The sequence below is a fragment of the Monopterus albus genome, unplaced genomic scaffold, assembly GCF_001952655.1.
Source record: "Monopterus albus unplaced genomic scaffold, M_albus_1.0 scaffold38.1, whole genome shotgun sequence".
NCBI lineage: Eukaryota > Metazoa > Chordata > Actinopteri > Synbranchiformes > Synbranchidae > Monopterus > Monopterus albus.
In genome coordinates, this window is record NW_018127918.1 from 1,713,374 (window position 1) to 1,735,081 (window position 21,708).

Below are 21,708 nucleotides of genomic sequence, written 5' to 3' on the forward strand. Positions count from 1 at the left end.
AAAGTCCTCAGTGTCCCCCGCCGGCCATACAACCAACCAGTCATTCACTCCTCCAGGCTGGGTTTGACCTTAGTTTCATTACAGCCACAAAGCATACGAACTGGGAAATCACCTGCATGGCTAGAATAAAGTCTAGCCATGCAGGTTTTAAAAAAAAAGCTATGCAAATAACAAAACAAAAATGTAATAAAATTATTAGGAACAGTGCTAAGGTAGGGGTGTGGTGTTAAGATGACAGATGTCTGTATTTTTTTTTTTTACTTTATAATTTCATAATACATAATATATTATATCAAAATTCTTAGTAAACTGCATATAAAATATTCATTGTATTAAGCATAACGTTCTCAGGAGAATCCATTTTGCGGCTCTGATTATTTGAGAGTTCCCTTAAAAATCAAATCCTGTTCTACCAACTAGCTCTGCAGTTATTTGCTATCAGTGAATCTCTGACTGAATATCCATCAATGCAAAAGAACCGATACATACTGACAGAGAAAGAGAATTAAAAACTTGAAGTAGCATTTCTGAAAGAACAGGCTTGATATCAATGCTGTATTCTAGGACGGAGCAGGAAATCCTCAGCCCTGGGTCTATTATATTTAGCTGTTTGGTCCAGGAAACGGGATAAAAAAAGACAAGCGGTTGTCAGATATTAGTGAGCCTTCTGGGACCAAACAGGGTTTGCACTTTCCCACAGTCTGAGCTGGAAAACACTGGACAGAGGCCTTGACAGCTGGCCCCGCTAAGAACCCTGGGTAATGGACTGCCCACCACAGGAAGGAGAGGTCACAGTGTAAACACACCACTGGCCCAGCACACACAGGCTTGTCTGAATATACCTGAGATCTGTTCATTCCCTACATGACCAATGAATATCTGTATGATCAGCTGGCTGGTCAACTTGACAAATAATGACACTGAAACAAAAGTCATGCGTGTCCCTTTTAGACCTGTTCACTCTGAGTGAATAAATGCAATTTAAAGCTGCAAAGCAGCTCTAATGAATCCACTGTACAATTCCTGCCCTGCGCACCAAACGGCCGATAGCTAAAATTAGTGACTAACTAGTGAACTTAATGGAATATTTAGCTGCTGAAGAGCAGCAGTTGGTAGAAAACATGTATCAGTGTCCAGAAATACAACTGCAAGATGTGTAAACATGCAACTGTTCACCAATATAGTCACCATTTTATCTTTATATGGTAGTAATATGACAAAGCTGTTGGTTTCCAGTAGTTCCTGTTTCATCTTTTTCTCTACCTCCACACTATTGTACTGTTTGGCCTTGTCTTACAACCATCTTTTCTTAATAATTGCCCTTACAATCAGAATTTCTAGAGTAGTTTCAAAAATTCCTCAGAACCAAGAGACTGTGTTATTCCATCCATTCTAAAGGCACCTAATTATAATGATAAACATGGAGACTGCAAACACATTTGTTTCCATTCCTCATGGGGACTTACTGTACAATCATTTCTTGAGGACTTGAAGCTTAACCATAACCACTATTTATCTAACCAAAGGTTAGCCACCCAACCAAGTCGTCATCACCCTAAAATACAGCGATTTACGTGGTAGGAATGACGAGAAAGGCCAAACACCACTTCTTATAAACTGGCTTCGGTCCCTGCAATGCAAGTAATCCCAGGCGCACACGCACACACTTCATTTTATTCCCACAGTGCCCAGAGAATGGGAGTGTGGTGGGAATCTTCCCTTTTTTCTGTGTGCCAGAACAGTCCTATATGCTCGATTAATCTGTCGTGCAGCTAAGAACATAAATGCCTTAGAGTGGGAATTTACCCCCTGCCAACAAATGCTGAAAAATACTGTGTAAGATAATCTTCTCTTAGAGCCATGTCTCTAGTTTTGGAGGGCATATTTTGGTTTCATTAGCAGCTTGGTATCTGAAATGGTCTGAATTCCAGGTACATTTATCAGTTTAACAGCTACAGTGATGGAAGAAAAGCCTTACTTTTTTGTTGAGTTGTACCTCCATCTTGTGGTCTTACTGAGATAATGGCCAGACCTGACAGGAAACAGAGGAGGTGTTTGACTGCCTGACCATCTGCTTTAGGATGCCAAACTGCACCACAACTTTACTGACAATAAATTCTTTGGCGTGTTCAACTCATCTAACTGCCACTAAAGTTTAGTCACAACAGATTTTTAATTTAAGTCACAAACTTCCATATAAGACACTATTCTTCAGAAAAATGTTTTGTTCAAATGTTATAAAAATCATCTAAAACACAGGGATTAATCCCCAGACCCTTGTACTGGCATATTTGTTTCATCAACCAGGAGACATGCACCAGGTCTCCCACAGAGACTATAAGAAATCCAAACAAGAACATCAACTGCAACAAAAGTGTTAAATAAACAATAATAATTGTAAAGACTCATGATAGTTTTGGCCTGAAATGACTTTTCTTCTGCATGTTTTTTCCACTTTCGCCAGCCTGATAATCTCTATTATTACTACTGTCACTAACATATGTGCAAGAAAACAATGATATGGGAATCACGTACACAAAACTGAAGTACTATACAGCAAAATATAACCAAAACCTATGCAACATAGCAGAACCACACAGCTGGGCTGCTGTGCAAAACCACACACCAAGTTCCGACTGCAACTGTTGATTGATTATAATGATCGGTTAATCTGCTGTCAGATCACAAACAAAAGTGCAGATCAGATTTTTCAGAAGCACTCCTTCAAAATTAAAATTCAACTTTGAAGGATAAAAACAACAAATCCTGACATTTGGGCACATTTGGCTTTTCTGCTTGATGACCCTCAGATTATCCTAATCACTTATAACTATTTCAGTTATTGACTAATCTTAAGCGACTGATTCTTTATTCGTGGCAAATCTTTTGGCCTAAGCAACAACCGTAAAACATCTTGCAGCAGCAACAGCATAAAACACAGGAGGTTAGATCTTTCCTACCTGTGCTCCATGATGTCCACGGCGTCTCCTTGACGTCTGTAATACGTGCAGCCCAGCAACAAATCCGTGTAAATGACACATTAAGCGCTCTAAATTCCGCAAGGATTTATATCCGCCATTCCAAAAACGAGGTTTCATCAATAACAGTTCAATGCCGAAGTTTCAACACAATCCTTTTCTACGTGGCCTCGAATCTACCGCTTAGTTTTTAAATAGGAAACCGATTTACGCAGCAGTTCAAACCCCGCCCACCTGCACACCTGGACAAGTACTGCGTAACAACATAGCCCAAAATGACATTTCAGGGTTTCAGTTATGTGCCACAATAACTGCAAGGAATATTTTCTTAGCACACAATGTATATTAAAATGTAAAATTCTGCTTCTAAATGTTTTTAAACTACTGTATTCTCAGTACGTAATTATTATTTGGGTCTATGCATTGAGCTATCTGTAAAATATGCTTTTAAAACCTTCTCAGTGTAAAAACTGAAAGAAAAAGATGTTAAATTTAACACAGTTGACCAGAAACCTTATACATAGCAGAGAAATTATATATTCAAATTTATGTCTTCACATACCATCTGTAAACCAAAAGTTTGCTGGCATATATGTGTGCATTTGGTTTGATGTTATTCGTGTTTGACTACTGTTCATTTCTTAGTGCCAATGCAACAGAATCATGATGCTATAATACAACATGCAGTAATATTTTAGACTATAGTGAAGACCATTCATGTTGCAACATAATAATGCACAAAGGTGTGGATGAAACTGACAGTCCTGCACAGAGCCCTGACCTCACCCCCATCCAGCAACACTGGATGAACTAGACCTTGCCTCCTGCAAATTTCAGTGGAAAACCTGACACCAGGACAGTGGTGGCTGTTACTGGTTTAATGACATGTTTAACACTCACATAAGGGCATAATGTTTGACTGTCCATAGACTTTTACACTATATAACCTGATTTTCTCACAGAAAGTTTTCTTTCCACTTTAAGTCTGTGACGCCTTGCCTTGCTTGAACCTTTGGGGCATGTAAGTAAAGGGCTGAAGAAGGGAAAGAAACTACAGGGGAAATAAACAGGAAGATATATAATGAGCAAAAATACAAACATTTAAAATGGGAAAGGAAAAGGAGTACAGGTAAAGAGAGAGAAAAGGGAGGGATAAGGTAATGTAGAAGATGAACAAGACAGTACCTATCAGAGGAAAGGAGACAGGATTAAAGCAGAACATACAGTAAATGAGGAAAAGTGGTAAACAAGGGAAAGGGGAAACAGGAGACAGAGAGGGAACAGAGCAAGTAAAAGAAAAAAAATGAGGATATAGTGGAGGAAACTTTGTTTTGGATTAATGAAATACTAAAGGGGGGAGCAGCACTGTTTCTGACCACACAGTGTCAGTATTGGAGCACTATAAATGACTTGATGGCAGAGTCATAATGCCTGTGGCTCCTCAGGAGTCAGGACCTCCAAGAACAAGGAGCCTCACACCTTCTACTACAAACCTGCTTGATTTAGTTTTGGCAGCAATTCTGGTTAAATCCACCTTTGCAGACTGTGACCATCTCTCCTCATAGTCCCACAGAGGAACACTGGCTCAACACACACGCTCTTTGTTTCAGCAACTCCATGGTAGACTGTGTTAAACACATTTACACCTGGGGGTACCTGACTGGCCTTTAAGCAGCTCAGGTAGAGTGACTCTCAGTAGGTTTCAGCAGCTTCTGAAAATAATTTTTTTAAAGGAAGGATCCATCCTCTGTTACTCTCATGCCAGGAGATATAATAATCAATTTATGATGTTTGACACAGTCCTTGAGTTATTTTGGGATGAAGTGGTGTGATTCACTTTGTTTTGTAGCTCTGCTTTCCCTCAACCTGCCCTGACTACTTCTACTTTCCTTTAGTGATTATATACAATTCCCAAAATGCACCTTTGCAGAAACCAGATGTGAATATGTTGTATTCAGGTGTGAGCTACATGCATGGTCAGAGAGTTTTTCAAAAACCTGAATCAGCCTGGTCATATAAATAACCACAAGCACCGACATAAAGCATGTGTGTGTTGCAGCAGCAGCAGAGTCCTGAGCTGATCAATAAGTAGCATTAAGGGAGTTTAGTTGTCACTCATCAGTGTCTGACATCTGCAGAGGAGCCTATGATATACTCACTGCCTGACCAACTGGCTGTTTATATGTTTATTTCATTTGCTGTCTGACTGATTATCTGTTTGTCTCACTGACTGTTTGCATGTCTTATAGACTGTGTATCTGTTTAACCATCTGATGAACTGACTAGCTGTGTAATGATTTGTGTTTAATGATCTGTGACCAACTAACTGGTTACCCAACCATTTAATGGACTAACTGACTGATTTAAAAGTCTGTCTATTTCTGAGGCCTGATTGGCTGACTGGCTTATCTTTCCACTGATCTGACCTGATTACTTGACTTGTTGTATATGTGTGCTGCTATCATATCTTAAAATGACCGATTTAGCTAGTAAATACAACAAGGTTGTAGTAGAGGTGGACACCAGAGCAGTTGGGAGCAAAATCACACCAGTCAAAGTGAGCAGGCAGCAGGGGAACAGTGCAACTAGACTGGCAAGTGAGGAGACAGACAAGCACAAAGACAACAACAAAACCCACTGAAGATGCTTCAGACATACAGGCAAACACAAAAGTGTTGATGTGAGAAACAAAGTGGGGCATCCTATACTGTATAACCAGGAAGGTGGGCTCCACCTCTGATGTTGCGCCATCAGTGTGAGGCGTGTTGCTTCAGGGTGCTTCTGATCCACCGCTGAGTTGGAGTGTTAACATTAAGTTCAGTGCAGTCAAAATCACTACAGCTGGCTGTGGGCTCCCTGGCGCAGCTCTGCCAGGAGGCTTCAAAGGCTGCTCTAGCAGCCAAATTTCACTGATGCGTCCGCCTGATAGTCTGAGATTCAAATACTGTATGTGTTTGATTTTGTTTTACACATCTGAAAGAAAAACAAAAAAACATATAGCCATGGGTATTCAAACATTTGAGATATCTTGAGTCAGAAAATCCCTCAGTTCTTGTTTGTACACCATTATAGCTTATTTTAAAGCTTGTGACATTAACGGTTGAGAGAAAACATTCCTCTCCACAATGTCAGTGGTGTGAAGTAAGGAAGTGGTTTTCATACCCATCCAGTCCACACTGTCCTCAGTTGAGTACTGACTGCACATAAAGTACCAATACCATGCGTAACTTAATGGATAGGGCTCGTTATTTGTGGATATTATTAGAAAGAAATAAGGAAATATGGGAAATCAAAAGTGTTTATATCAATCAAAAATGTAAAACCTAAATAGGAAAAAAGTCATTCGTACAAAAGTCCATGGGGGAACTTGTGCTTCTTAAATACAGTTTTCATTGCAACTACAGTAAAACCTAAATATATTTTTTGTTTTTTTAGTCTTAGAGTCACACTGATGCATATCAGCAGCTTAGTAGCATCTTCACACCACTTTCTCTGTACTTTTTACAGGAAGGAAGATTTGCTTATCATCAAGGCTGTAAGCTGTAGTTGTGTGTGTCTTCTTTCAGCAAGAAACACAACAATTTTTGGTTGTTGGAACCTAAAATCCAGGTGAAAATTTGTTAATTGAGCTTTTCATTTAAAAAAAAATCCAGGGATTTTTCTGTGAAAATCTGTTATAGCAAAAAATGATGAGCTTTGTATATGCGACAGTGTGGACCACAGCTAGTTCTGTAACTATTACATCAGTGCTGCAAGACTTCTGATATCCCTCACAGCTGCTTAGTGATGTAGATTTCTAAGAACTTTCTCATCATGGGACATTCTGACCTGACTTGCCTCTGGCTCCTCCCCACCAAATAATCTGTACTTGAAAATGGAGGAAAGGGAGTGAATTTGGAAATTGTCTTTATGATGACACAGTTATCCCTAAAAACTTCATCTGTGAGTTTGCAGACAAAGACATTCACACGTTTTAATAATAAAAGGTATATAGATGTTCAGCTCATTGTTTTGCAGTTATGAGTGAGGCTCCACTCTCATCAACCCAATTTCTAGGTTTTCAATGGAAAATTTACTTTGTGCTATTTGCTCATCACCCAGCAGCAGAGAGGCTGAGTTAGCGTGAATAGATGGAAACAGGGTGAAAATAAACATTTTACTCAATAGGTGGCCAGAAACATGACTCCAAATGAATGCTGATGTTTCTCTATGTCTGCTAGAGGGGTAAATGAGAATGAGTCTATTACATTTAGAGAGTATTACATTAGGCGTAGTTCTATGCTGATAAGGTAGTGCATGAGTCAGCCTAAGTGTTTATTTAGTGAAGGAAATAGTCCGAAGTCAGAAGTCTCTCTCTTGTGTTACTTGTATCTTCAGGAAGAGTTCAGAAAGGCCTTGAGGTCAGTTTTTATTATATTCAAAAAGTACTGTAATCAAATTTAGGATTTGAACCCTGATTATAAAATACAGTAAGCATTTGCACCTAACTGCTTACTACTATAATGATTTATTAGAGTTTATTTTAATACTGTATGTTTCTCCCAAATTGAACTTGGGCACAACTATTTAGAGTGAATTAAAGTGGAAAAAGAAAAGACGCAGAGGGAGGGTGGAGTAGCGCTTATGTACAGTGGGGGAGCTGCTGTTTTCCGAGAGGAAAACACCACAAACCGCAGAGACAGAGGGGATGATGGGGAGTTCGTGTGATAAAGTGGCGTCTGAATTCTAATATCAGAAAGATTTATTTATTTTCCAACAAGGGGAGGGAGAGAAAAGAGCTTTCGAAATTTTAGGGTTGAGTTTTTAGTATTGAGGTACTGTGCTGAGAAATTTCAAGGCCAGACAATCTGGAGAACAACAAATAGAAGAAAAAAAGAGTTCTATTTTTTTCATTAACAATCTTCAAAACAAATTATTTTTTTCAGCAGAGTAAGAAGGGGCTGGAGGGAGGGGGGTAGCTGATTTTTCTTTTTTCTCTGTTTTTCCCTTCTCGCTTTTCTCCATATTTTTCAACAGATGTAAAAATGATTGAAGTCCCAGCAGGCCTCATTACCAGTCCTCTAGAGAGCCGGAGAAGGGCTTAAGGTCTTCAAGTAACGATTGAAACATGATTTGTATTAAAGCCAACGATCTTCCTCGCCAGAGCATCAAATTAGTAAGAACCTCTGGTGAAGCAAGGAAGAGCTATCACCAAAATGTAATTGTCTCCGATGCTGCAGGCCATAGATAACATTATGAGCGGAGACACGAGGAAAGCTCTCAAGGAAGGGTTACTTACAAACAGGGATGTTGTTTACTACTGACACTACTATAAGGTTAAATGAAATGATAAAATGTCACACTGTCCTACTGCTAACACGTCAGCGCCATATTTTACTACATACTGAGATTTCTTTTAAGTAATTTTTGCATGCACCGCAGTTAAAGCTGATACAAGAAGGTTTTTCTGTGGATCAGCTGAATGAATGAGCTGGCAGTCTTTGATGCCTTGGATCAGTCCCAGAGGAAACCCTACTGTGGCATCTGTGTATAGATAATCAAGGCATTATTTTTCCTGTTTGATAATGGATAGGGTGTCCCCTTAAAAATCCCAGCCCTTTGTTTCACACAAACCTCTCCTCTAGAGTTGAGCGATGCAAGTGATGTATTTTGGAAGGCACTTGTTACCACAAAGGTCATCATTTAATATCGCTTAAAAATTCATGATGAAGAATGGAACGTGCTGAGGCTAAAACACGGTGATAAACAGTATCTCTTACAAATTAATATTAGCAACAAAAGCATGATTTAAGTTTTTTAATGTCACACTGCAGTGACAAACCATGTAAGCTGGTGTTAAGTTGTTCATTTGTGATCTATTGAATCTCAATCTTCTGTACATGTGAAACAGTTGGTACAACGGCACATTAGCTTTGCTGCTACAGTACTATATGTCAGAGGACACTGTTGAGCATCACTGGCAAGATTTGGTTAATATGGCTGTTTTTATATGGTGCATACTGAATGTTACTGAAGCTCCACTTCACCTCCCTTCTGTTTAAAGAGGTGAATTTTTATTCACATGATAAATGATTTTCCAGTCAATATATGTGAACACAAGCAACTTTCCCTCAAAAACAACAACTGAACTGCTAAGACTGAAGGGTGTGAACTTGTCAAGTATGGATTTCAATTTTCTAACTTTTATCTTTGCTGGGCATTTAAACAGATTTATTTGCATAAATATAATTTCACACAATGTCCAGCTGCTTTTTCCATATTTTGCTCCTCTCGTCTGCCTGTTCTTTCTTCCCGTCTTTCACCACTTCTCATTTCTCTTCATCATTCTTTCTCCTCCTCTCTCCCAAGTTGGACCCTGAGGCCGGGCATTGAGTCAAGAGAGGACAGAAGAGAAAGGCAAGGGAAGAAGGAAAAGAAAAGTAACTCTCATTCCCCCTCTTTCCCCTGCTCCTCACGTCTCCTTTCTCCCCCTGTTTTTCTGTGTGAATGATAAGCTTTGAAGGGGAGAAAGGAGTCATATTGATTGGCCCTCTGAAAGATGCAGCTTGAGCAGCCAGACCCGGCACATTGTGAACGCAACTCCCACCTTTATCACACCAGCAAATCAATAACCCCCAGTTTGGAGCAGGCTGGGAGTGAATTTGGTGTGGAGTACTTGAGGAGGAAGATACGGAGGAGGAGGAGAGGGTGAAGGTTTCCACCAGCTCTGCTGAAGAAGAAGAAATGATGAGTTGAATGACTAAGTGATTGATAGGCTGACATAAAAAAGCCTATTGTGTGACATGATTAAAAAAGGTGATCCAAAGTTACCATTTGGACAACTTAGAAGAAGGTTGGAACACCGAAATAACCAGGAATGTGTGTTGAGCAGCCACCTGAGATGGAACTGTTCTGTTTTGCTTTTCCAAACTAGAGTACTGTGGTGGAGCATTTCATGTCGTAGCGTCTGGAGAGAGGATGGGGAAAGGCAAAGAGCAGTAAGGAGTGTGTCAGTTTGAGCTCCACTAGAGCCTCTAGCTGCTGAAAAGAAACATGGTAAAATGCCTATAAAATATACATTGTTTAATTTTCTTAGACATATTTACAGTATATTTAGTGCTTCTCAACAAAATACAAGTACTATTGAGGCCTAACAGCTTTGTTGAATAGTGACACATTGCCTATGTGTTGTGTGAGTTGTTTACTAAAAGTTCTGTACGCTTAAATAACTAAAAAATGACAATAATTTTATAATCTAGACATAAAATAAAGGCAGTTTAAATGCAGTATCTCAAAAACAAAACACTTATCTGGTGGTGCATTCAGAATGTCTCACAGAGAACATCTCGTTTCATCATTGTTTTTACAAAAAAAAAAGGGCCTCTTTATAATCAAAGATGGCAAGTGCAACAACTTGGAATGAACTTGTTAAATGTGAACTTGAAGCAGGGAGGGTGAAAAGGCAGCCAAGTGTGAGTCTGACCCAGCAAGTTGGTGGATTATGACTTTATCCAGTGCTAATGAGAGCAGCTCAGTTCTGAATCCCTTCTCCAAATCAATAAAGAGAGCTAATCAGAGTCAAGCCTTTGCTGGCTTACCCAGAAATCACTGCAGGCAGATGGAGGGCATGCTTTCTGGACAACAGACCCCAGCTGATGCACATTATCTGAAAGAAAAGAGAAATTAACCGCTGTGATGAGGGTGGCGATGACAGGGTGGACTTAAAATAGTTTAAAAAATGCACAATTTATATATATATTGTATGTAAATATGTAAAATATGTGTATGTCGTTCCTCATGATAATGAACAGTCACACATGCTAATTGTTTTGTTTAGGATTCAGCATTTTACTGCCACATAAAGCTCATCGATACTACTGTGCTTTTTTACCATTCACAAGAGCAAATGTAATTAACTTGAGTTTTTGTCCAGTCAGGGACAGAACAGTAAGGCAGAGGATACAGCATTTAATGAACAAAGAAGACAAAAGACCATTACATAACTACATTACATAACACTGACTTAGGCCCTTACATGGTGAAGACCGGGCTGAGGCCTTCACAAGCCTCTATTTTTGTCCCCTTTTTGTCTGAAAGAAGAGTCCATGGTACCAACTTTTGAGAAACATTACAATTTTTTGAAAGTATGCCTTTCATTTGCTAGAATACTAACACAGGTCTGAGGGGGTAGGAGAGAGGGTGTATGCTGTTGGTGCCTTGATCAAGCCTTAATCCCCTCCTTCCAACACACAGACACACACTACTTTGGCTTGATCTATGTAAACACCATCTCTGCATGGTAAACAGGACAGAGAGAAATGGCATGAAAGAAAAGGATGACTGATGCAGAAAGACGGGAGGCAATGAGTGAGTGTTGAACTTATGTTTGAAGCTGCTCCTCTGGTCCCAGTCCTGGCCTGAACCAAGTATAAAAACAATATAGCTGTTCTAACCGAAGTCAAACTGATCGCAGCTGGTGTCCATTTTTCACTGTGAGCAAATGTTTTGTTCTAGACTGCAATGCACTGAGAAATTTTTAGAAACAATGAATCAAATCACTACCACATCATTTATCACAGCCCAGATATTTGTGAGAAATGTCCACCATAAAGCATTAATAAATTACACCATAATGTAACTGGACAAACCGTTCAATAGTAAATGAACGTAATAGCTAGGAGATACAATAATTAGATAATTTTGTATGAATGAATGAAGCATTTTGTGACATTTCAAAATCCAGCGTTGCCATTTTTGTAAGGCACATGTCTGAAGAAGTTATTTCCACAGCTACCTCTGCCACCTCTCATTACAGATACCAAGCAAGTCTTGTAGCTCTGTCTGTAACATTCCTGATATGTTTGCAGTTTTTGTAGTGGAAACTTATGGATGCCAAAAAGCCATTACATTAAGAGAATCGGAAAAGGCTTGATATGAAAAAGTGGAAAAACTACTGAGAGACAGAAAGAAAACAATTATGGTGAAGAGCAACAGAGTGGAGGAGAAAGACGAAGGTGAAGAGAATAAGATAGAGGATGAATGAAAGTGAGGAAAAATAGGTGCAATGACAGGAACTGAGAAAAATAGCAAGAGGGGAAAAAGACAGAGAAGTAATGAAAAAAGAGAAAGGCAAGAAGCATAAAAAGCAAGAATAAAAAAAGAATGGGGAAATATGTATAAAGGAGTGCAAGAAGAAGTGAGTGGAACCAAGAGAGGGACAAATATGGGAAAAGTGGGGAGAAAGAGAGAGAGGGAGCCAGCCAGGCATGGGGTTAAAATTCTTTCAGATCAGGTACACATAATAGGCCTTGTTAATATTCATAGTTTCCTCAGGTACAGCGAAGGTTAAATTTTACTTACTTTTCAACTCTCATTACTAATACATGACGGCAATAAGAATATTCAAAGCGGATGGGTGACCAAAGGTTGATGAGAACCGTACCTTTCCTCTGACATTTAAACACATTACCATTTCAGGACCCCGTCCTCTCAATCTCGCCTTCCAGAATAAATTGCCAGCTAATCATGGCTCACCCTGCGCGCCAGGCCTGAATGATGATATTCCTGGTGAAGTCCACCCCTCCTCCATTAGGACCTGACTTTCATTATATGGGACAAGAGAGAGTCCAAGTGTATCTGTGAGAGGGTTTGACAGATCTATTTATCTAGCTTAGGTTTTATTTAGTGTAATGGTTCTAGTATGAAAAATCTAGCTCACGTTTTGGACCCAAATGCAGACATTTAGACAGGCTGACTGGTAAGATTTAACAACTTATTCACACACAGGGAAAACACAAGGTGAAATAAGCAACATGGGGAAAAGACAGAAGCTCATAGAATTCAGGCTGAGCAGGGAGATCCAGAGGCCAAGAGAAGTCATGTACAGGGACCAGGCAGCGTTCAAGCAGTCCATATATACAATTAGTTCAAAGGATACAACAAGAGTGAATGCTGGTTTAAAGACAAACTACATGATTAAAACAGGTGTGTGTGGGTGGAACAGCCAGAAACAACAGGAAAACAGGAGAAAGGTGTGGGTCTGGGTTTGAGATGATGATGGAAAAGACAAGGCGGAGGCACCAAAGCAGAGCCAAAGGTTTAGCACAGGCCCTTAGAAGAAATGCTATTTAGATTTCAGTCAAAGCTGCCACCAATTATTATGAAAATGGTCTCATAGTTTCATAGCAGCAACATCACCATTTATCACAAAACTGATGAGCCATTGATCTTAAAATGCTGCACATACAGTAAAAGGAACGTGGTAAAACAAGAGCTGCCAAAACCTCAAAGGATTGATCAAAAGTGTCAAAGTATCCAGAGTGAATTTGTCAGTTGGTGTCTGTGTGTGTGTGCCTGTCTGACAGACAGTTCTCCTCACAGGTGATGCTGTGACAAGCCAGCGCTTTTGGTGAACAAACAGGGACAACGCTCTCTCCATCAGGACTGATCAGCATCAGAGCCGTCTGACATGACATGGAAGTGTCTGTTGCCCTGAGGCAGTCACCACGGCAACAGGCGGGATGACAGGAGAGAAGAGGTTGTGAGGGGAGGGTAGGTAGCAGAAGCAGGAAAACCACACACCTGCACAGGCAAACATCACTTTTTACTTGTTGTACTTTCAAGGTTCATGTGCCATATTACCTAAATCTGCAACCTTGACATAGAAAGTAGTAAAATTTAAATGCTAATAATAAAAATATCTAAAGGCACAAAGACTCTGAGTAACTGGACTCTGATTAATATTAGATAAAAGGGCCCTTTCGTGGTCACTGGGTGTGCACGTATGTTGCAAAGCTTCAGTATCACTTTTCACATACACACAAACACTCACTCAAACATCGTAGGTTTAACAAAAAGTCAAGGACCAAACAGCACACAGTCTTGGAGATGTGCGAGTTCCCCAGTCTCCCAAAACTCATAAACCATTAAGTTCTCTTGCATTTAACATTTAACTCATAGTTACACTCGGGCCTTGTTTTCACACAGGGCCGAGGCCCTAGCAGTTTGTTTGTGCTTGATTGACAGGAGATGGCATTTGAAGATGTGATAGTGACTGTCTTTCTGCAGTGTTTGCAGTGTGATTCTCCAGTGTCACCTTCAAGGCTTTCATTGAAGTGATCAAAGTGAAACAGTGATGCTCTGGACAGGGTTTAAGGAGGCCATCATCCATTCATCTACCCACCTCCGCTGATCCTGTCTCAATCCACTTGTTAGGCATTGAAACATTTAAGGTCAGGGACAGGTTCTAGTCTGAAACTCCTCTAGTTTACATCTATTAAATTCAGTATTTTCCTGTTTGCCACTGGCTACTGAAGAAGATGCTGTCTCAACTCTCTGAAACATTTGTCTGGTGTTTGCTACAGTACAGTCATCAACACATAACACAATGCAGCCTGTGTGTGCTGCACTTTAATTTTATCTGTAATATTAGACTAACAGGTGAACTGCAATGAGTATGTAGAAAACCAAAATTAGAGGCAAAATAAAATGAAAGAACAACACTTGGATTGACAGTTAATAAATATAGTATAATAACAAAGATGCGGCCTCCCTTGCCCACAAACTTTCCATCCATCCATCCACCCATGCCTTTTTGTCACTTAAATGAAAGCTCACAAACTGACAGGCTCGATATCTGAGTCTTTAAAACAAAACTACCAGTAAATGAATTTTTCATCCTTTCTTATCAGTGACTGATGGGCCACCAGGTCCCTCCCAATACCCTTGTTGTCTGAACGGGAAACTCCTGCAGCCTGGGAACCAAGGTTTTCATCCTAAACGGTGATAAGTGGCTCGCTGCACAAATAATGCATAAACAGCTGTTTTGCCCAAGTAAGTTATCCTCTTAAAAGATTCATTCCCCCCCCCTTGCTGTTCCACAGTCTTCCAGTCTCTCTCTGCTTATCTCTCTCACTCAGTTAATTCATCAATTTCTTATGATAGCAACAGTTCTGCTTGGCGCGGGTGTTTAAGTACCGATTACATACGCTCCCTTTGGCCCGTTCTGCCACACCTCTCATCCTCCTCTTACAATGCGTTTCCTTTCTCTCCTGACTAATTTCCATTATGGCTCTCGTCCATAGTTTAATTCCTTTTTCTTAAATTTCCCAGCTGCAATCCATTGCCACGCCACAAGCCTGTCCTTCATGTTTATCAAATATCTTTTCATCTCAGAAGTCCAAACTGAGTCTGTATTAACTTTTTAGCACTCTAAATTATTTATCTTAGATAATCACTGATCAAAAGGCAAAAAACACACATCACTCCAGAGAAACTTCAAGTGGGAGGCTGTATCGCCGGACCAGCACAGGCACGGAAAATGTCATTTACTTTTTAATGTGTGTGTGTGTGTGTGTGTGTGTGTGTGTGTGTGTTTAATTTGCCTGCTTTGCCTGGGTCTGATGCTCTGAAAGGTCATTCAAGTTGTTTGGGCACCTAAACACCTGGAAGTGAAATTCGACTTGTGGGTGTAGTTGAGTTACATCCAACTGCCTCTGGAACCTAGTGGTGGAAAGCAGACGATGACCTTCCTGCTTGTTAGAGGCTCTTCAACAGGAACATTATGTGCATATCTTTCTGTGTGTTTATGTGTGAAAACAAAGATGTTTAGATTATGGGGGAGGATGAAGAGAATCTTTTTCCCCCCAAACTGACAGCCGTTCTGGCATTTTAATTAGGATCGGAGGGGCAGGCCACCATCATGATTTCTGAAGTGCTGCCACATGGCGTCAAAGTCGTCTTCAGGCAGAGGAAGCAAAGAGTGAGAGAGGGAGCTGAGGCCCATGTGTCATGTGTCTCTTGAGTCTCTCAGATGTCACTGCCAAACATCACAGACTGCCTGCTCACAAGAAAATACTCCTGCTACCCAGAATGCATACACACATACAGTCGGCTCAGAAAGGATTCAAACTTCACTTTATTACACACTTTATTTTGCTGCAGGCATCATTTTAAATGGGTAAAATTGCCACTTTGCCCACTAGACTACAGTCAATAACTCATAATGAAAAACTGAAAACTTGTTTTTGAAAATTTGGCTCATTTATTAAAAAAAGTACAGTAATTATAAAAAATTATCATTGATTTACAAAAGAATTTATCACCTTTAGCTTATTATGATTAGGTGCGTCTCTGAGATGTGTCTAGAACCTGACGGGAGTCCACCAGTGGAACATTGAATGGACTAGAAATGTGCACATCTGTCCATCTGTCCTACAATTCACCCTGCATGTCAGGACAGTATGTGGTGAGGCTTGGAGGAAGAGAAGGGTGTACAACCATTTCTAAAGCCTTGAGTGTTCCCAGGAGCTTCTCCAACAAACAAGTTAAACATCAGAGATCAGATATGAATCAAATCTAGCACATCATAACAAACACTTTAGCTAATGTTTTTGCATTTTCACCTCGTGGCTAACATAACATTACACTGAATGTGCGGCTGACTCGGTGTGGCTTGTGCAAGCTAGTTACCTTGTGACGTAATTAGCCTAACCAAAAAAAAACCCTCAAACTCACACCAGGCCTGGTTTCTACTGTGTCATCTCTTCTACTCTTGTAGGAGGTGTTCTATTTTCTCTAGCTGACACAGACTTAAGAGAAAGATTTTCTCCAATTGAATGAATTATGCTTGTTTTCTTCACAAGGAGTCTGTGAGTCAGAGCTCAGGGAAATTAACCCAAGAATATAAAACCCATCTTTGAAACTGTCCCCAGATTCCGAGAGCCTTTCATGTGCGCTATCTGGATTAATTTATTTCCCTTTTTCATGTTTGAATTTGGGCAAATAGCTCTTTTGTGTCCCAGCCAATTATGTTATTAAATGTATGACTCTTCCATGATAATAAGGGCTTTAATTGATTTTATCTGGGTAACCAGGCTTTCTTTATCTGTAGCTCTAGTGTGTCGTTACACCTCATTTAAAGGGCTTTTCTTCCATATTGCCCTCATTAGCAGTTCTCTGTGTGTGTGCTTGACAAGTGCTTTATCTTCTTACCTTGAAACACACACAGTCCACTGTCACACACACACACAGCAAATCAACATCCAAGCTGTGTAAAGTAATTTATCAAACACTGCCTTTAAAAGGATCCGCAGAGGGATCTTTGACACAAATGTTCATTTGTTCCTCCTTTTGTTGTTTGTATTGTTTCCTGTCCACCTCCGCACTGCAAGCCCAACAGCTCTTTTTTTATTCTTATTTAAAAGCAGACAAACAGAATGAAAATAAAGTGTTATGGTGGAAGATGGATAGTTGGGTGATTTGGGTGAAAAGGCGAGGACGTTGGAGGTGGTGGAAGGGTTAAATGAATCATTCATTAGGTCCACAGAGAAAGGGAGCGAAGGGAGAAAGAGAGAGTGTGTGAAGGAGAGAGAGGACAGCAGGAGGCGGCGGCGGCGGCTGTTCAAAGGGGAATGCAGTTGATTTTACTGGCCAATCAACAGAAGCAGGAGGTCGGTCGTGGGGAGCCCAGGGGAGGCCAGCCCACAGTGGAGAGACAGGCGCTGGGTTTGGTATAGACCCCCACCTCACTCCCGCGTGCCCCCAGGCTGATAGGGTCAGTCTGTAGATCTCTCTAATGAAGCCCCTGGCCTGTTCACTGCAGGGTGAGCTGGAAATGCAGCAAAAAAGTGAGCAAGCAATGACCAAGAGATTTTCTAAATCATAGAATCACAGACTGACTGTTGCAGTCCCGATGTAATTAGTTTAATGGCATTCTGCTGTTATTCTGAAACAAATGTTCATTCCATTTTGGTTTATGCCAGGATAACAGGTAGGCACCTCCACACACAGTCAGGATGGATCCAGGACAACAACAATGAGCAGGTAAGCTGCAGGGGAGGAGACCAGGGAACCATTGACTTCGGGTAGGGATGCAGAAGCTCAGGCACAGGGCCCAAATGGAAGCTGGACCAAAAAGCAGCAGAGGTAGGTGGTCAGACACAAACACTTGCAGGGATGATCTCTCTGCTGGGGATGACAGAAGTTTGAGGCAACGGTGATGAGTGAGACCAGAGTTGATATACTGCTGTTGATTACTGCTTCAGGTGTGTATGCTGCTATGCCACCCAGTGACAGGAGGGGAGGTCTGGCTTGCCTCACAGCTCTTACCTGCAGGGAGAGAAGGAGGGAGTGTGTGAGACAGAGAGAAAGGGCCACATATGTAGTAAAATACACAAGATAAATGAGAAACCCTAACATACAGTGTAGTAGCTGGGATGTACTGATTTTGGGGTACAAAAATGATAAAAGTGCTTCTTTACTGGAGAGCTGATGTGCATCAGTGCTTTGCAATAGGTCAGTGGTGTGTCTCACTGACAGGCAATAAACCAGTCAAAAAGTACATTGTAAAGGTTAAATTCAGTTTTGTTCTAACTTGGATAAAAAGAAGAGTTATGCAAAAATAAAAAGACTTTCTCATGTTTCTCATCAAATCTATGTGCAAAACTTTTTCTGCACTGTAGCTTTGTGCTGGAGGCTCATGTCTATTAATGAATCCTGGCAGTGATAAAGTTCACTGACTGGCTTAATATGCTATTGCATCACCTTTGCGGTAGTTAACAAGGAAGGGAGATACCCTTCTGCAGGCAAGTCTTCAAAATCCTTCCTCTCTCATTGCTCTTCCCCCTACTTTTCTGATTTTTCCTTATTGTAATTCCACAAATGTACAAATGTCCCTGGGACAGAAAACCAAGGAACTTCTGATTTTTCAAGCAATTTCCTTCTAGATTCTTCAGCTCTCTTATTTTCTTTTAAAATCACTTCAGGGAGGCTGCTAATTAGATTAGCAGCTAAATTAAAAGTTGATTATTCCCTGGATATCCCCTTGAAATATATTTACACAGTGGCATTTAACTTTTAAAACCAGCAGCTTTTTGTGAACTCTCAGCCATGTTAGTGCATTAGCTTGAGGCTGGGTCTGCAGGGACTGAGTGTGCATGTGTGTGTGAGACTGCGCATGCTTGTTCACATACAGCAGTACAAGCAAAGCTAATTAATCTCATTTAAATACTTTGAAAGTCTATCTGATGAGGCCAATTACGACTGCACTGCCAAGGCCTCATTAAAGGAATAAAGTTTGCGTCGGCTGAAACAACATATTAGCAGCCAATGACGTGTCACGTTGTTTAGTTCTTTTATCTATCTGGTGTTTGGAAGGTCTCCTTTAAAGGTAAATTTCAACTTATTACACTTTGCAACAGGAATATTGTTTGTACTGGTTATTATAACATCAAGTTAATTGGTGAGATCTATCAACAATGTGACCTCTTGGCCAGGCCAAGTGAGGGAGTGATCCGACGCTGTAAACAAACAGTTTATCTTATCTAAGAGATTTATTTGGAGTCAAAACTGAGAGTAACCGGATCTGAAATGTCTGTAATAATACCTAATTACACAGGAAAACAGAGTGGACTTCTTTTTAACAGTTTTCCAGATCCCAGCTCCTAGTTGGTGAGTACAGTGTTATCATTGCTTTTATAAACAATGACCTAACTACAAAATGATAACTGCATTGAAATAAATCAAGATGTTCCATTCAGCTGATGTACTAACACTGGTATAATAATTTATTGTGTGGTCTTGGGGAACCACTCACAGATTACAACATACACTGAACGCCCAGCATTGAAGGCCTTACCTTTACCCTGGTGAGCACTCTCTGTAGTCACTCTCCTCATCCCTCAGCTTGGTTAATTTAGGTTAACAAATAGGCACAGACAAAATCATAGCAAAAATATATCAGGGATGAGGGTTATGTGAAAAAAGGTTCCACCCATGTTGAGTGTTATCATGTCTTTCACTGACTGTTATCAGTTGTTTGTTGTGGCTTAATAGGGTCCTATTTAATCTCCTATTCTGTCTGTAGGCTGTTATCAAGTGTAGTGCCTTTTAAATGAATATTACAATAATAAATGCATAGTAAATAAACAAAAACATCCATTACTGTGATTTGACTGAACGGTAAAAACTCCTGACCTTGTCTCAATTGTCCCTCTTATCCCCAGATTAGTGTGGCATCAGCCTTTTTGATGGAAAAGACTATATGTAGCCTGAAACTGTGTGTTTCCCCTAGCAAACTTTTTGACCATCGATCTGATCTGATACCTCCTTGCTCCATCTTATTTTGTTCTGTGTTTAAATGGGATGTGTGCATGTACAGTAGAGTGCACTGAGTGGACATGGGTCTGGCCAGAGGCAGAAAAACAAGGGGTCCCTCCATTCATAATTCACTAGGTGGAAGAGTACTGTAAAAGTGTTGGTGGGGGTGGAGAGAAAAAGAGGCAGGCAGGTCCATTAATGGAGTGATCTCGTTCTAAGTGATGGGGGAGTAAAAACATCTTACCTACAGTTTTGATGGGGTTTTGTTCATGTTTTTTATTGCGGCTGGAAGTTAACGCAGTCATTCAGGGGCTGGGAGTGAGAGTAATGACCTCTTAGGCCCCCACAACCCATTAAAAACACAATGTGCAACTTCCACAAGGCAATTTATTTTATTTTCTTGGCTCCTGAGATAATTTGTTATATAATATTTATCAAAGTTTTAAAGGTCAGTTCATCCAAGTTACAATTTTTGTACCTATTGTATTTCTAGTGGCAGTCCCTTGCAGAAAGTTCTGATCTAATTTGCCCAGGTTTAGAGAGATCTGTCTCTGAGAAAACTTTGCTATCACCCCAATACAGTGGTGAATAATATTGTGCCTCACTGTAAAACTTAGACGTGCTGAATTACACACAGACCTCTGTGCCAGGACAGGTCTCACCTTGTGGCTTTCACCTGTTTATGACAGTAATATTGTGTATGATCAACACATGGACACTGTAATGCATTCATGTGTTGAAAATCAAGTACACGATTTTGTTGTCCCAAAGTGGACACTGTTTCAAGAAATGTGCTGAAATGGATGTTTTGCAGCCCAGTGGAACAGAGAGAGATCTCCCATTATCAGTAGTGTCCAGTGAAGTGTGTCAGTGACTGTTTTGTTGCTTTTTCACTACATATGTGGCTGTTCTGTCTAATTATGTGACATGTCTGTAGGGACATTGGTTTGCTGCTCTGATCTCTCTTGTCAGTGTGTTCCTGGCCTGCCTGTACAGGATCCTGTCCCCATGTCTGTAGGCCTCCTCTTTGGCATAATAAAGCTGATGGCGTCTTACTGTGAAGCAGGGCTTATTTGCTGTTGTATGTGCAGGAGGTCTTGGTGTGCACACACGTCCTCACAAAATCTGATGATTTCACAGTGTCATTGAGTTCACCCAGGTCTGTAGGTGCCTCAAATACACTCCAGTCTGTGAAGTCAAAGCAGGCGTGTAGCTCTGACTTTGCCTGCTCAGTCCATCTCTTCACTGTTTTGACCAGAGGCTTCACAGCTTTAAGTTTCTGCTTATATGTTGTATAAGATGGACTATGCAGTGATCAGAGAGTCCGAGGGCTGCACGGGGATAGAGCGATAGGCATCTTTTATTACCCTGTAGTGTGGTTTTGTCCCTGGTGGAATTAACTGAAGTGATGTCTGTATGTGAGCAGTTTGAGAATTAGGCTTACTCTATATTCATCAGATAAACAAAAACAACACTCCAACTAAATGTTAGTTTTGCTTCGTATGCTTTGTGTGTACTACATGAAAAATAAATAAGTCATTCAAAATAAAAGTAAATAATAATTGTCACTTAAAATAAAATCTTCCACTCCAGAGATGAATTGCTTCCTAGTCTGCAGCCTCATTTTCCACCAAAATTCACTGACAAAACAAAA

General features: G+C 40.4%; 1 long non-coding RNA gene across 1 annotated transcript in view; it reads right to left on the reverse strand.

Annotated features, from left to right (window-relative positions):
• The window catches only part of LOC109959170 (uncharacterized), a 45,985-nt gene extending 42,783 nt beyond the window's left edge, over positions 1-3,202 (reverse strand). The window contains exons 1-2 of the long non-coding RNA XR_002274784.1: positions 2,961-3,202; positions 1,979-2,032 (exon numbers count right to left, since the gene is read on the reverse strand). This is a non-coding gene — a long non-coding RNA (uncharacterized LOC109959170). The remainder of the gene's footprint in view (positions 1-1,978; positions 2,033-2,960) is intronic.
• Between the last annotated feature and the right edge of the window lie 18,506 nt (positions 3,203-21,708).